The 14,995-nt window shown below is 45.3% G+C and overlaps 1 protein-coding gene across 4 annotated transcripts in view; it reads right to left on the reverse strand.

The window, feature by feature from the left end:
• Positions 1 to 14,995, reverse strand: part of USP7 (ubiquitin specific peptidase 7) — a 1,709,027-nt gene that overhangs the window by 1,100,682 nt on the left and 593,350 nt on the right. The window lies entirely within an intron of this gene.

The following is a 14,995-nucleotide window of genomic DNA, read 5'->3' on the forward strand; positions in this document are numbered from 1 at the left end:
TGAAATGCCACTGACGCAGCTTTGAGTTAAGTTAAAGCTGTGTGGAATTCGCATTGACAAGAACAAGATGCTTCAAGTTAAGGACACATTTTCATGTTTAGTTTGTCAATTGGACAAGGCTAATATCCTGCAGCACAAACTCTTTGGATGCCAGTTTACAGTTCCATAGTATGAAACTTTCAAAGATTGCGTAGCACTGAAGTCCTTTTTAAACTGATCAAAAGTCTATATATGATTTATATTCAAGTTTTCATAGTTACGGCAATGTCTTAAAAAAATAACGCAGTGAGATGTGAGCTCAGCTTGCATCACTGTGGCTCCAGTATAAAAACGAATTTTAATTTAAGGCAACATGTATTGCTTCAAGAATGCTCCCTGGTTAAATTCAAATATACAGACAAGCATGTAAGCAAGATTAATAGTTGGGTTTCAAAATAACATCTACTTACATCTTTTTGCCAAGTTGCACATTTTTCTGTTAAACTACTGAGCACCTTTAGAAATCATTTCTTATTATTTTGTAATAAAACTTGGTTCACACAATTGGGGCAAAACAATTGTGGGTATTTTGAAACTAAAACTACAGGCCCAATTACATATAGCCACAAAAGAGCAGTTATAGGTTCATGCCCTTGTCCTGCAAATTTACTAACTCTAAAAATACACACTTTAAACAAATAGGCCTGAAAAGTGTACTCTTTGAAAGCTACAATGTCTATTTTCACCTGAGCAAATATACCCACCTGTAATTGTTTCAAAGACTAGAAAATCAACTGCCAACTTACTTCTCTACAGCCGATTTCCCCCCTCTAGAATAACTGTTTCTCCCATCATTGGCAGTAGTAAGTTTTCACTATTTCACACAAGAGTAAAGATTGGAAAGGAGTTGATGAATATCCTTCAATATGAAAATTTGTGATGAGCCTTACTTAGTGCACTCCAAACCGGAAACTATTGCTTACAGTCAAATTGCAGCCCCTAGTTGAAGATTTGTAGAAAGTGGCAAAATAACAGCCTCCTTAGGATGCAAACACTGATATACCAGTTTTTACTGATTTTTACAGATAAATACAGACAGAAAACTATTTCTTTTCCTGCCTGTATTTATTTCTAAATACGGAAAGTAGGCCTTCTTTGAATGATTTTTTCTACTGTCAATCAGGACGTCCAGGTCAGTAGGTGTACAGGTTGAGAGGTAGGGGGGGGGATGAAAAAAGACATTAGATTTCCAAATTAAGCTTCATTAAGTGCAGATCAACAGTCACTGATGCTATTCTGCAATGGAAGTGTTTTCGGATAACGCTATGCACTGTAAACTGCTAAAACCTTTCGGACGTTCAAATGCGAGAATTCTTTTATCAGTTAAATAAATGTAGAAAATACCCATTGCAGCTTTATTTATACAGAAAATACAAAATAACAATGGATAAATACAGAAAAAATGAGCAAAAAATAAAAATGGATAAATACGGACTGAATTGAGACATGGCATAATCAGAGGCTATTATCAGAGCTACAATTTAATAAGAATTCTATACATTTTGTCGCCTGACGGCATGGCACATAAAGGGACACCTTTTTTTTTTTAACCTGGATAAGGAATATGCTACTTACCAGTATGTATCTGTTCTTGGCATGTAGGGCTGCTGACATTCATATCTGTGCATAGATCGCCGCCTAGTGTTGGGTCCGGATGATTGCACCTTGTTGTCCTGGAAGAGTCTTCGAAGTATCACAAGATAGGTGACTCCTCCCCTGGATTACAGTGCGCATGGGCATCTTCTCCATCCTCAGATTGTTTTTCGCCATTGTGGCAGAGATGGAGTATAGCAAAGTAAGAGATGGCCATGCAAAAGATAATATTGCGAGAGAATACTGCAGCTGCAACAGGCACCGGGGAGGAGGGTGGGCGATATGAATGTCAGCAGCCCTACATACCAAGAACAGATGCATACTGGTAAGTAGCATATTCCGTTCGAGGCATGTGGGCTGCTGAATTCATATCTGTGCATAGACTGTATAGCAGTGTCTCCTCTAACGGTGGTCACCTGTACCAGCTGCAGCAGTCTAAAAAAGGGTTAAGGACAGCCTGGCCTACAGCAGCTTGCTGCTTTGATTGCACTTCTACACAATAGTGTTTAGTGAAAGTGTGTATGGTAGACCATGTTGCTGCCCTACATGTCTTCAAGGGGAATATTCCCTAAGAAAGCCATGGATGCCCCCATTTTGCACGGAGTGTGTTCTTGGGGGAACTGTCAGAGTGTGTTTATCTTTTTTATAGCATATCTGAATGCATTTAACTATCCATCTGGCTATTCCTGATTTTGAAATGGGATTACCTTTATGTTGCGGGGAAAAAGCAACTAACAGTTGCTTTGTTTTCCGAAATGATTTAGTCCAGTCAACATAATATAGCAGAGCTCTCCTTACATCTAGTGTGGGTAGGGTTCTTTCGGCTGACTGTGGGTTTTGGAAGAAAACTGGCGGTTCTATTGATTGATTGATATGGAAAGTGGATATGACTTTTGGCATAAATTTAGGGTTTGTCCTAAGTACTACCCTATTTGCATGTACTTGCATGAAGGGTTCTTGAATTGTTAGTGCTTGAAGCTCACTTACTCGCCTGAGGGAGGTAATGGCAATCAAGAATGCCACCTTCCATGTTAGAAATTGCAATTCACATGAGTGGAGTGGTTCGAAAGGAGGACCCATAAGTCTGGTAAGTACCAAATTTAAGTTCCAAACTGTTGAAGGTAGGTGTTTTGGAGGGATTATCCTTTTAAGACCCTCCATAAAAGCAGAGATTGGTGGTACCCTAAACAGAGAAAGGTGTTGCCTGTTTTGGAGATATGCTGCTATAGCAGCAAGATGTAGCCTTATGGAAGAGTATGCTAGATTGCATCTTTGAAGATGCAAGAGGTAACAGATGTTTTGAATGGAAGAAGAATTGATTTGGTTATTGTTGCAATATATTACAAATCTTTTCCATTTAGCTGCATAGTATGCTCTAGTAGTTGGCCTTCTTGCCTCCTTGACATAGAACTAACCAAGGGTGTGCTGCTAAACCTCGGAAACACTGACCCTTTGTGGAACCCTTTTTTGCTCACCTCTCGTGGCCCCCGCTCCGCGGGAGCCGCTCTTGACTCTGCCGTAGAAGGAGTGCTGCCCGGGAAGCTGCGGGGAACTTTTTGCAGCGCAGAACTTGCCATTAGAACTTCCACCCACAGGCTGACGAAGGGTCGGGAATGCCAGGACCAGCGTGCAGTGCGGCGTTGATCGGCAGCAGCTGGTCCTCTTCCGCCCCTCCCCATATTTCTCCTACTTCTATCACCATCTAGCCCGCGCTAAGGGCGGGCCTCCAAGGCCGTCCGAGGCCGAGAGAGGCCGGGTTGGGTCCCCCCTCTTTCACGTGAGTTGCGGATTACATTGTAATTATTTTTATTTCACTGGGGGTGGGGATTGTTGCTATTTCTTTTCTTAATTATTTTTTGAGTTTGGTGCAACCCTTTTTCCTGTTTGGTCGTATTATTGCAGGCGGTTTACCATTGTTCATTTGAAATCATGCCTCTACGATCTGGGAAAGAAAGACTTGTACAAGTGACCACATCGAATGGGGTGTTTACCGGCACTATTGACCATGTATTTTAGAAAAGGAAATTGCTCTTGCCGAAAAACGTCTATCCATCGATCTAGTTAAAGGGAAGCGGTCATCGCTGGGAAAAATTGGGCAGGCAGTATCTCCCCTTCAACTATGTCAACTTGATCCTAGTGTCAATTTATGCCCAAGTCTCGAAATGGCGCCAGTGGACCCGGAGTCTACTGTTGTCAGCCACGCTCTAGATATATCAACGAATAGCTCTTATACCAATAGCTTATTGAACATTGTTGATGAACGATCTATATTATCCAGTTCATTATCTAGTCCTGAGCATAAAACTCCACCCACAGGAGAACCTCTTAGACTCAAATCTAGCAAGAGGAAAAGAGTAGAGAAATCTCAGATGGGGGGAACCGCAAAAATTTCTAAAACCAAGAGTACAACACAAACCACACAAGTTATAATTACACCCCCACTAATACCCCTGCCCCTATAAATTCTACTGATCAATCAACTAATAGAACGGACGACGTCATCTTGGGCAAGATAGAATTCTTGGTAAAATCTTTAATGTTGCCGTTACTAGAACGAACGAGGTTGTTAAATGACAAAATGGACCAGATGGAAGTGCTAGTAAGAGAAAATATGGTCACGCTAAAAAAGTTAGCAAAAAGTCCTGTAAACATAGTAGATGTCCAATCTGGAACTCAGAAATCTTCTATAAATGACATCTCAGGGCTAGCGCTAACAGCTTAACCTGTTCCCTTGCTTCCCCAGCAAGAGCACCAAGGGCTGGGGAAAAGCAGGAACGATAAACCCATTCGGGGTCAACCTCCAAAAGTGGCAGCTAAACCCCAGCCTGCTCCCAGTAAGTCAGCTAAAGTCATTCGCCCACCGGGACAAGGAAATCCTGCTACTAAGTCTGCTTATCCAAAGCCGCCAAGTGTTAACCTACCTCCCGAATCAGCCCCTTACACTAGAATTTTAACGGGAGTTGTTCCACTGGAGGAGGGGAAACCGGAATCATATAGGGAATTAAACAACAAAGTCACCTTCTGGTTAAACAAAAATAGAACTCTCCCACCTATGTACACAACAGAGATCCTTAACGTCAGAAGAGTCAACTGGGTAGGCCAAGGCCCAAAAGATCTGGAGGGGGACTGCGTTATAGTCAGCTTCAGGGATCCTTGGGTAGTGGACTTAATTTGTAGACAATCAAGATTTGGTAAAGTGGGTGAAGTCCAATCATTAACCCTGCATTATTTCTATCCCTTAAGAGGCAGATTTTGTGGCCCATCTCAACAAATCCCATCGTATCAAAACAGCAGACCGAGAGGCAGGTACCCTTTTGATTTGGTAACACACTCCCCGTTTTTCCCCCAACTTTCAAACCGGTATGAACAGCAATGTGGTCTGGAGGGGGTTGATTGACTCAGGGGGAGAGGTGTGGCGCCGCGGCCAGGGCGACTGACGCTGGAATCTGGGGACCACGGTTCGATCCCCGGCTCCGGCGGCAGGTTAGCCCAGCACCATGTGACTCTGGGCAATAGCTCGCTTAATCTTCCCGACGGCCCCCCAGCGCCTAGAGACCCTTACGGGTGATTGTGCGCTTTACAAATGTGGACTTTACTTTACTTTTCAGCTTAAGTCAGTTAGTAACATTAGTTCAGGGAACACAGTTAGCTGTTAAGAGAGTATTGATCTATCCCAAGACTGGGTGGAGGAAAGTAGTTCGCCAGGACAATGTAGACAAATTGAGGTGTTAGTGAAGGCCCTGGGGGGGGGGGGGGAACAGTGGGGGTGACCTCAATGTATGTACTATGGAAGCCAGCTCTGCTGCTGGAAAGCAGTTGGGAGGCGGTGGGAGGCCAGGAGGAATCCCAACAGGGGCCACAGACCCAAGCCAACTAAGTGTACCAATGAACCAGGACCCAACGATTAAAATGGTTTCATGGAATATTGCAGGGCTGAAGGGGAAACTTGTTATGGCAGAATGGGGAGAGTTCATGGACCTGCATGATATCTTAATTTTTCAAGAAACTTGGGCACTTGACCCAATCTTCCGTGTGGGCTATATTAACTTTTACAAATGGCTATCAGGGGAAAAAAGGGCAGACCATCCGGTGGTTTGACAATATGGATTAGACAATCCCTTGGCTATAGGCCGCATGAATTGACAGTCCAAAACATGGATATTCTGGGATTAAAACTTAGTAGGGAAAATCAACAAGATATATTTATAATTAACATTTATGCACGGGGCCTATCAGGAGGGCGAAGTCCAGCTATTATTAATGAGCTTGAATTTTTGATGGACTCAATTGGGAGAGAAAAGTTTATTGTAGTGGCAGGGGATTTAAACTGTACCTTTGAACCCCTTCCAAGTGAGGGAGAGGACAGTTATGGAGAGGTTGATCAGATATGGAATGTCCCACACCTTGCCCTAAACCCTATTAAAAGGGTTACCGAGGCAGCTCTGCACTGGCTAGGCTTATGCCTGGAGTGGGGCCTAACAGCAGCCAATGGACGAGCAAATTCGGACAAAATTGGGCAGGTAACCTTTGATAATGGAGTTAGCACAAGTAGAATTGACTACTTTTTAATTAAACTAGAGTTCTGGTCATTATTAGATGACATGGTAATCTCTGCGCGCCCAGAGAGTGACCATAACCCTTTTATATTAAGTCTGAAAATTGATGGCGGGCTTGGTAGAATTAATGCCACTAACTGTACTACTGCAAACACAACAATGATGGACAGAATGTGGATCAATGTCACACATTCACCCCAGTCCAAAGATCTGGGCCCAAATCCATCGTTTTTCCACTCCACACCACCCTGGGTTAGACAATGGCGATATGCAAATCAGCGCTGACCCTGTGCCCCATGGGAACAGTCCAGTCCGAACTACAAAAGCCATGTCCTTCCCAGAACGGAAACAAGCATCCGAGGACCGGCCCGGTTTCGAGGTAACACCTCTCTTCAGCCCGGCTAGCTTGATTCCAGTGGTGTGGAGTGCCTAACTACAGCCGAGGTTATCCTAACCAACGATAGATGTAGGGTTCATATGTGTAGGGTATTGGACGACCCAGCCACCCGTGACAAAATATCTCATTAAGTCTCATTATCTGTGAATGTAGTTAAGACAGTGATTGCAAATTCAGGCCTACTTGAGCAGATATCTACTCAACATGAGCAACTGTTTGATAAGCTTAAAACTCTTTTTACAAAGCCAGGGCCATCTGGGAAAATTGTGGAACGCTCTCCAAGCACTAAATGGTACAACAAAACATGTCGCCAGGCCCATAGCTCCCTGATCACGCTATCAAATGTAGGGTTACATTAGACATTAAGTTGGCAAGGCTGAACTATAAGAAGGTCCAAAGGGAGGTGAAAAAAACGTGGGATGAATGCCACTGGCAGGACCTGTATGATGCCTGCCTGTCTTCGAATCAGATTAAATTCTGGCAGGTCGTGAAATGGGGAGGGACTTGGGACTCGCAAATACCAGTTAATTATGTTCCCACTGAGGATTGGGTGGTGCATTACTCATCCCAGTTTTGTGGCCTGGAGGCGGTTCCACCTCAAGCCCCGGTATACTCGATGGCCTCGCCTTCAACATTACGTTCACCCCTAGTGTTTGAAAACAAAGAGGCAGAGAAGGCGTTGGGATCGGTCCAAGCGGGCAAAGCTCCCGGTATGGATTGTATCCCGGCTGACCTTTTTATGTATGATCAACATAACTGGGTGACATACATTACGATATTAGCCAATGCTATTGCTTACGGGGCTAGGATACCAGATTCATGGAGAGGGGCGGAAATTCTACCGATTTACAAAAAAGGAGATCGATCATCACCAGAGAACTACCGCCCCATAAGCCTTATAGATGCCCTACAGAAAGTTATAGCAAGAATGGTCTTGGTTAAAATTCAGGCATGGATGTGCAAGGATAACATTCTATCCCCGATGCAAGCAGGCTTCAGGTCACGTACTAGCACAATCGACCAAGTGTTCAGATTTATTCTGATATACTGGAAGGTTGTGTTCTAGGTGGAGGTACTATATACGCAGCGTTTGTGGACCTTAAATCCGCATTCAACTTCGTCACACGGGACAAGTTGTGGGTTGCCTTGGGTAAAATAGGAATGCCACCAGAACTCTTGGAGCTAACCAGAAGATTGCATGTGGATAACTTTGCCAGAGTCAGATGGGGTAGGCAGGGCCAGGTGACCGAGCCATTTCCCGTTACTCGTGGCGTAAGACAGGGGTGCGTTCTCGCACCAACCCTGTTTTTATTATTCATTAACCAAGTAATGCAGTACTTAGCAGACACGCCTACTGATGCGCCTGTCTTGGGCGGCACCAAGTTTCCTCTCCTCATCTTTGCAGATGATACGTTAATTCTGGCAAAAACCCAAAAGGGCCTACAGACCGCAATAAACAAGTTAGTGGACTTTTGTAAAAATAATGATCTAGAGATCAATGTGTCCAAAACTAAATTTATGGTCTTAACCAAAAATAGACCACAAAGGAGCCATGTTAGTATGAACGATACTGACCTAGAACAGGTGGACGTTATGACTTATCTGGGGGTGGTTTTAGATCACAGGCTGTGTTGGAAATCTCAGATTGATGCCCTTTGCTTAAAATTTGTCCTTTTAACGGGGTGTCTACTAAAGGAGCAACGATGTTCACTAACTAAAAGGATATTGCCAGCATTAAAAATATATAATGCAAAGATAAGCACTGCAATCCTTTACGGTGCGGACTTATGGGGCTTTGTGGACCTTGCTCCCCCGGTTAAAATCCCAAATTAGTTTCTGCGCAGCCTGGTAAGTCTCCCACAATCAACCCCGTTCCAACCTTTATTATTAGACATGGGCTGCCATTCTATTAAAGACTTAGCACGGTATACGTTGGTAGCACTGTGGAGACGGATATGGTCTACACCGGAACTGGCTTTATTTGCTAAAGAAATTTTAGATTAAAGATCAATCACAGGGTCAGGAAACCTCCCGTGGTTCCGCAAAGTAAAGTCCATATTGCAAAACATGGGTCTAAATTCACAGTGGTCAGATCCGGGAACAATGTTTTTCCGTCTAAGAGAGATTTAAAATTACTATACTGGGCGACTGTAAAAGAATAATATGTTATGCTATCACAGTCTGTAAACTTGACAGGATTGTTTTTGAGCCACAAGGTAGACATCAGTCTAGAGTCTTATTGGGACATCATTACCAGAAGTTTGGACATAAAACTCTACCATCAGTTCAGAGTTGGCTCGCTACCTGTAAGGACGTTTACACACAAATGGCGTGGCCAGTTAACTGAGTCCTGTCCTTGGTGTAGTGGCCACAGGGAGTCTATTGGCCATATTTTCTTTGCCTGTCCAGCATATTCCGCCCCCGGTGCAAATGGCTAAAACCAATCTGTAGGAGGATTAAGACACGGGTGTGTATGGAAGCTCTCTGGGTTTTAAGAACTAATACCTCAGTGTGTGACCATAGGTGTGGCAAAATTTCTCGGGTGGGCATGGTTTATCAGAGCAAGGTTCCCATCTGTAATTTGAACAGGTGATAGTTTTTCTTGTTATGAACGAATTTCTCTACGTCTTTAGAGTCAATTTAATCAAGTTTTAATGTATAAATGATGTATAAAGGATAATGTGAATATTTTTAATTGATAAATTGATTATGTACTGCGTTTTCTGAATTATGTATGTATTTTATACGATGTCTTTTATGGTGTAAAAATCGAAATAAAGACGTATGAAACTGAAACTGATAATGTTCATGCAATCAGGAGTTAAGTTAAGGTATCCGAACTCCAAGACTTCAGGAGCCAGATCGCTAGGTTCATCTGATTGGGATCTGGATGTTGGATTTCTCCATGGTCTGAGTTAAAAGATGGGGCGAGAGGCGCAGTTTTTGATGGGGAACTACTGAGAGTTCCAGGAGCTTTGTGTACCATGGCTGTCTTGCCCATGTGGGAGCAACCAGGTTCATTGTGAGTGACTGCTGACGTAGTTTGCGTGCCACCAGCGGAATCAGTGGGGTTGGCGGAAAACCGTACGCAAATCTGCCTGACCAGTTCATCCATATCGCAACGGATGTGGGAACCTGGCGGCAAAGGACTGGCATTTTGAGTTTTGGTTTGTGGCAAACAGATCTATTTCTGGGTGCCCCCATTTCTGGAAGAATGGTTGGAGAACTTGGGGATGAATCTCCCATTCATGTAGCTGTTGGCTGTGTCTGCTTAGCAGATCCGCTACTTGATTGTCTTTCCCTGGCAGGTGTTCTGCTAGGAGAAAAATGTTTCTTGGAATTGTCCACCTCCATATGCTCTGTTCTAAGTGGGACAGCTGTGGAGTGTGTGTCCTTCCTTGTTTCTGGATGTAGTACATGGCTGTCATGTTGTCCGTCCGGATCAACACGGCCTTGTTGTACAAGTATTTTTGGAATGCTTTTAGTGCCAGAAATATTGCTAGCAACTCCAAGTGGTTGATATGCAGTTTCTTTTGTTTTACTGTCCAGAGCCCTTGGACTGTGTATTGAAGTAAGTGGGCTCCCCAGCCTGTCAGTGATGCGTCCGCTGTTAGTACTAGTTGTGGAACCGGCTCTTGGAACAGTCGCCCCTTGGAAAGGTTTTGTGGGTACCACCACTGCAGAGAGTTGTAAGCGCGACTGTCTACCAACACTAGGTCCTTCAGTTGTCCTTGAGCTTGGTTCCACTGCCGTGCTAGGCATTCTTGCAGTGGACGCATTTGAAGTCTGGCATGAGGGACAATGACTATGCAGGACGCCATCATGCCTATGAGCTGCATGAACACTCGAGCTGGCAAAGAGTGTTGTGGCAGTATTCTTTGAATGAGAGTTTGCATGTTGGCTATCCTGGCTGAATTTGGGTATGCCTTTGCTACTGAGGTGTCTATTGTAGCTCCCAGATATTGCTGTATGTGGGAGGGTTGTAGATGCGATTTTGGGTAGTTTATGGAAAAACCCAGGCTGTGTAGCAGCTGGAGTGTCTGAGATGTATGGCTTGCACACTGCGTGTACGAGTTTGCTTTTATGAGCCAATCGTCCAGGTATGGAAACACATGGATGTGTTACCTTCTGAGGTGTGCAGTTACTACCGCTAGAAATTTTGTGAATACTCTTGGGGCTGTGGTTACCCCAAAGGGGAGAACCTTGAACTGAAAATATGGACCTTCTATTGTGAACCTGAGGTATTTCCTGTGAGCTGGATGTATAGGTATGTGAAAATATGCGTCCTTGAGGTCTAATGTTGCTAGGTAGTCTCCTTGCTGGAGTAACGGGAATACTTGTTGTAGAGTGATCATGTGGAAGTGGTCCGAGAGTATGTATTGGCTTAGCGGTCTGAGGTCCAATATTGGTCTGAGGGACCCGTCCTTTTTGGGGATAAGGAAGTATAGCGAGTATACTCCTGTCACTTGGTGTTGAATAGGGACTGGCTCTATGGCCCCCTTTTCTAGCATGGATTTCACCTCTTGTTGTAACAGGGTGATGTGTTCTTTGGACATAGGACGGTGTTTGGGTGGTATGTTGGGTGGAGTAGGTGTGAGTTCCAGGCAATAACCATACTGGATAATTTGTCTCACCCACCTATATGTGGTAATTGCGTTCCAGACTGGTAGGAATTGTTTGACTCTGCCTCCGACTGGTGTTAGATGGTCTGGAGGGAGTGTGATGAAGTCACTGTTTATTGGCAGTGGAGGCTTTGGTGTTATTGCCGCCACATCCTCTGCCTTTATTATTGCCACTACAACCTCCCCTGTTAGAACCTTTGTTAAAGGAACTTTGGGTGTTGTTTTTATATGTAGAGGAAGTCTGAAGTGTTGCCTCGTGCTGAGCCTCTGTAGGAGGAGCGACGAAAGGAACCTCTGTTGTTGAAACTGCAGTGTGCCCATAGATTTAGCAGTTTCGGTATCTTTTTTCATTTTATCTAAAATGGTGTCTGCGGCAGGGCCAAACAGGAAGTCTTGATTAACTGGTTGGTGGAGGATGGTGGATTGCACCTCATTCTTAAAACCAGAGATGCGTAGCCACGCATGTCTGCGTAGTAATACGCTGGTATTAATGGACCTGGCTGCTGTGTCGGCTGCGTCAAGCGCACATTTAATGGAGGCATTGGTAATAAATTTGCCTTCTTGAATGAGGTCATTAGCCTGAGCTTTTTACGGTTCTGGCAGGTATTGCATTAAACCCTCAAGCTGATCATAGTGTGCTCTATCGTAGCGAGCTAGTAGAGCCTGTGTGTTTGCGATTCTCCATGAATTAGAAGCCTGTGAGGCCACTCTCTTGCCTGAGGCTTCAAATATTTTAGACTCCTTGTCAGGAGGAGGAGCATCTCCTGTAGTTTGCTCTTTTGCGAGCGTTTGCTACTACCAGTGATTCTAGAGGCAACTGTCCATTAATATAGGCAGGGTCTGTAGGGGCCGCTTTATATTTTTTTTCAATCCTGGGATTGAGTACACATGCTCTGGCTGGATCTTTGAATATATCTGGCGCGTGTTTTAGTACCCCTTTTAGCATAGGAAGTGTCCTGACATTTTTCTCAGAGGTAGGAAAAGTGTACAATAGAAAATCTTCTATTGGGTCAGTGTGCATGTCGACATTGTGGTATTTTGCTGCCCCATCTAGCAGTTGGTTAAAGACAATGGTGTCATCGGTAGGCGACGGCTTTGTAGGGTATGGGGCAGCATCGGGGATGGGTTGTGTGTCGTATGGATCATTCTGATCATCCGTTGTGTCATCCTGTGGATGTGGATCCTCTGGTTGATTAAAGTTATCTTGAGGATCTTCCCCCATGTTATCCTCATCATTATAATCAGAATGTGTAGGGGAGTAGGGCACAAAAGGCATTGGGGTAGAAAGGAGGAGGAGTAAAGGGCCTAGAGGGAGAAGTCCCGAAGTCCTTTTTCTTCAGAGGAACAGGGGAAGGAGTGCCTGTGTCCAATGTTCTTTTACGGTAATAAACTGTAACTTTGCCAGTCTCAGGGTTTATATACAGTTTAGATTGTTCCTCTGATTCCGGATCGGGATGGAAGAGTTCCTCTTCCACCGTCCGTGTCTTTGGCGCCGATGTTTTTGGCTTACTGACTTGTTTTTTACTTTTTGGCTCGAGGGCCTTCGGTTGTGGAGTATTTCGGCTCGACCGTTGCTTTGGGGTCGGTAACCTTTTTCGGCTCGACGTCTTTTGTTGGTTTAGCAGTCTTTTTCGGCTCACCGGCTGTCTTTGGGTCGACGCCCTTTTTCGGATCGACTGGAGCTTTTGGTTCGATACGCTTTTTATGCTCGAAAACTTTCTTAGGCTGAATGTCTTGTCGATTCAATGACTTTTTTCGGTTCGACGGGTTTTGTAGTGTGATCGTGTGTTTGTTGATCTCCACTTTTTTAGGATCGACGGCCTTCTTTGGGTCGTGTGTTCCTTTTGGATCGACGACCCGCTTTGGTTCGAGGCTTTTCTTCGGCTCTATGGCCTTCGGCTCGATAACCTTTTTGGGTTGGGCAACCTTCTTTGGTTTGACCATCTTCTTCGGCGCAACGACTTTTGGCTCGACGCCTTTCTTCGGTTCGACGACCTTTGGCATTACGGCCTTCTTCGGTTCGACGACCTTCGGTTCGACGACCTTCGGTTCGACGACCCTCTTGGGTTCGACAACTTTCTTGGGGAGAACGTTACTTGGACCTGGGCTACCAGAAGGCTTTGTTTTTGGCTTCGGAGCAGAGCCGGGGCTTCTGAAGGAGCTTGTCGATCTCGGCTAAGGCCTTTAGGCGATGCTTCGACCGGAGCCTTCGGTTTCGGGATAAGCGGCGTTGGGACCTGTTGTAGGAAGGTGGATACCTGACTATGGTTGCCCCCAACTTTTTGCCTAGTGTTTTGCTGGTTTCTGACTTAGTTGGCCTGGGATCTTGCTATCCAGGACCCCAGGCTTCCTGCTCTCTCTGTTAAAATGGACTCCATGTACCCTAGGTACATATCTAATTGGATACTGAGTCACCTTATCAGTCCCTGTATAGTATACCTTAGGAATCCAGGGCATAGGTGTACCCAGGGCCTACCAGGGGCTGAAGCATGTATTATGCCACCCCTGGCTGGCCATCCAAAACTGACACAACTGGCTGCAAGACAGCTGGGGAAAGGTGGTGTAATCACCCTTTGCTTTAGATATAGTATACCTATATCTAACCCTAAAATGGACACATATATTCCTATCAGTCACTCCTATGGCAGGCCTTATCAATCCTGAAGGCAGAGTGCTTGGAATTATGTGAGATGGTGCTCTGGCATGAGCTGAGCCCGTTTGCAGCTTGCGGAACCAAGTCCGAATAGCTGTTCTATGATATCGCATACCATATACTCTTAAGTGCATTATAATCCTCGCGGTTAAATGCTAACTTTGGTATAGCTTTATCAAAACATGTCGAGTAAGGTGTCATACGAATTGGAATACTAACCCCTCGCCAATTCTGGAGACGAAGTTAGCATTCCACCCTTCTAGAGGGACACAACATGTATGTAACTGTGAACCCTGGTTAAAGTCAGACATCGCCTCAGCTCCACAAAATGGATGCTGCCACCGAGACACAAGTATGCCCTCCTGCTGCTGGGAGTCCTTCCAGCAACGGAGGCATGGACAAAGGGTTTCCTGTCAGGGGCGGTGCCAGCACCATCCCAGACAGGATTTTGTGTATTCCAGGTAGGCAGGGCTGAAAGGAAGGTGACTGCAAGTGGCACCCCGGTGCTCACTGTGCATATGCCGACTCAAACCAGTTCCTGGGGCACACCAGCCCCTGAGCTGGGGAGAGACCGGACAAAGGAGAGGGGTGTAACCACCCCCCTCCTAGTCCCACCCATAGGGCAGGACCTAGTCGCGTGCCAGCCCCTTTCCTTAGTATAAAAATTGGAGCAGGCCCCCTTCCCAATTTAGATAATTCTGAATCTTGAAACTACTTTCCACGAAAGGAACTCTTGACTCCTCTCAAGACTCTCCCTTGTGGCTAAGGAGTAGCCACCCTGCACCAGCAGGCACCATCAAAGCTCTTGCGGTTCGCTGAAGTCCATCCTCCGGATCAAGACTGCCCAGCTCGACAAGACCCGGTTTCCCCTCCATCTATGACCTCTACCTACATCATCCAGCACAGCTGAGATTCATGGGTGCGACGAGACCCGTGAGACCGGCCATCTTCAAAACCTGCACGACGCTTCTCCAGCACGACCCCCGAGAGACCCTCGAGTAAGTGCACTGGGGTTTGAGAAGCCCTAATCCTAAGCAGCTCCAGCACCGAAGTCCAGCCTCCCAGCATCCACGAGATCTGCGTGGGGCCCTTCTGCTTCCTTGCTGCTTGCCACGTTGTCCGGTCACTTGCCCGT

This window comes from Lissotriton helveticus, chromosome 10 (genome assembly GCF_964261635.1).
Source record: "Lissotriton helveticus chromosome 10, aLisHel1.1, whole genome shotgun sequence".
Taxonomy (NCBI): domain Eukaryota; kingdom Metazoa; phylum Chordata; class Amphibia; order Caudata; family Salamandridae; genus Lissotriton; species Lissotriton helveticus.